The sequence below is a fragment of the Vidua macroura genome, chromosome 1 (assembly GCF_024509145.1).
Source record: "Vidua macroura isolate BioBank_ID:100142 chromosome 1, ASM2450914v1, whole genome shotgun sequence".
NCBI classification, from domain to species: Eukaryota; Metazoa; Chordata; class Aves; order Passeriformes; family Viduidae; genus Vidua; species Vidua macroura.
This window is the reverse complement of record NC_071571.1, coordinates 69,483,250-69,485,776: the sequence shown is the minus strand read 5'-3', so window position 1 is coordinate 69,485,776 and position 2,527 is coordinate 69,483,250.

Genomic DNA, 2,527 nt, shown 5'->3' with positions numbered 1-2,527 from the left:
CTCCTTGAAAGAGTACTCGCTGGAGTGTCTTGGTATCGCCTTTGCTCACTTCTTTTCCTCATTGCTGCCTAGTGATCTTAGGTAAGACTACAAAAGGTAGATGTAAGGAACTTTTAAAGACAGGAGTTCCTTACAAACTCTGTTCAAACTATGCTCACTTCAGTGAGCCAAGATGACAAAAACACAGTAACATCAAACAAAACTGCCACAGGCATTTAGTTAATTTCTCTGTTTGATTAGGCATGAGTTGAGATAATTTTGATTTATTAACTTTATTTTGTTGTTTTTAAAAACAATGCATGTGCTGCAATACAAAATAATTAATACCAAAATAAAAGATAGTAATTGTGACTTTGTGTGTCTGACTTTCTAGATGAAAACTCATTCCCCATTACATTCCTGTAGAAAGACTGATAGAAACATATCCATGCCCTTCTAAAACACGATCTCTTTATGTGAGGACAATGAACACAGTCCAAGATGAAATAGAGGCTTGAGAGCAAAACCTAGTAAAGTGTTTACTAGTGAACTTACCCTTGTCTATTGATAGCAAAACTTGTATTATGATACCAAGTGATCACCAGTGAGCAGCTGCTAAAATATAACAGAGCAAATCCAGTAGAATTCAGCCTATCCTAATACAGGCAAACTTCTGGAATAAGGCCTTTTGTTCCAGTGCCGCCAGTCTAAACAACAAGACTATTGACTGCATGTGCCAGCCTTTGTTACTGGGGGCTACCTGAAAAGATTAAAATTGCATGAATCTGCAATTTCAGATCCATCAATTCTCAGCTGCAAAACCTCCGTCTGTAAACTGACCCAGGAGGAGCAGACTGTTGACTTAAGCTTCTATGTTAAAGGGTCATACTGTCATAGTCTATCTCTAGGAAATAAATTAATTTCCAGTGCTAGTGCTAAATAAGTCTCAAGAAGCTGTAGCATAGTTTTGATCTTTCATATTGCCACATTTATTGCAAAAGGTCTTTAATTCATCCACGGACCATCAGTCAAATCAGAAAGTTCTTTAGACAACAGAAAGGAAACAAAATGGAAGGCATTCAGACCACTTCCTCTTCCACTTTGTCACAATTTTACTAAGCTATATAGCGACACGAACACGCTTCTCCAAAAAGAAACTGTTTGTGAATCATCTCTAAGATGACCCACTAAAGACTCCTTACCTTTTGCATCTCTTCCTTTACAGAATATAGTATTATTTTTATTCAGGCTACATTGAATCCAGAGTGAAATCTGCAGGCTAATGATGAATCAAGTATACATTTTACTTTCCCTTCTCTATGCTGAAAGGCAGTTTGCTCAGTTTTGTGAAGTTTTTCAAGCACTAAGCCTAACATTAGCATAATATTCTTATATGAGTCAAGCTTCTGGTAAGAAGTACTGGTAGAACTAGGCTGCATTGCAGTGTACGGAAAAAATCTACATTATGATGATTACAGGAAAACTAAATTGTCCTGGTTCCGGCCAGGACAGGGGTAATTTTTGCAGTAGCCAGGAGGGGCATGGCTAGGACCCAAAGGTTATTCTGTACCACCTCATATCATTTTCCAGGGATGGGGAAGGGCTCCCTTCCGAGTCGGCTTAGCGTGGCAGAGGGAGCGGTTGGCTATTGTCTATTGTCAGGGAGTTTCTGTGTGAATAGTTTGGTTTTTGTACCCCCTGTCATTAGTGTTATTGATTATAGTGTTTGTTTTCCTATCTCATGGCTGTTTCCAATATATTGGTGTTGAATCTTCAAACTGAAAAAACCCATGGATCTTAATTTCATATTGTTTATTCATAAAAAGGCATTTCTATTGCTTTAGAAGATAACTTTCCTCTACATTGTTAAGTTTTCCCTTTTTCAGTTCTTTAAGAAGAAAAGATTGTGAGGCTTTTTTTTTCTCATCTGAATGGGAAAAAAAAAAGATGTTTTTTAGTCTTTCTCTAATTATCAGAAAAAACACCCTATTCTTTCTCAATGTTTATAAATGTCCTTATTTTCCTAAAGGAAAACAGCTAACAGTTTACCACCAAAATTAACATTCTCTTCATTGGAAAACACTGGTTATAGGATTTTGAAAAGATTGATAGGCCATGTTGAGAAAAAAAAAAATGCTGGAGATATTTACACTCTTGAAAAGTCAACCCGTAAATACTATACCCATAACCAGAAAAAAAACCCGAAGTTCTCTATGAAAAATATCCTGCATGAGATGTAGCGGAATATGTACTTCATTAAAAATCTGTAAGGCTCTCTGTATTCTCTTTAAAACCACAGAATTTCAGATGTCCCTGTTCTCCACGTACTTACTCATTCTAAAGCGTACTTAGTCATGAGAAGACAAATTACAAATTCAAAAAGAAAAGCAAAGAATGTCTGTCTTTCAGATACAGTACCTACATTTGCATCAGTCCTCAACCTACAGCTTTCTCAGATTATGACACCTCCTTTCAAAACTGAAGAGGACATTCCCTAATTTAATGTTCAGGTAATGCACTCTTCATAACGATCATTACATTGACTATG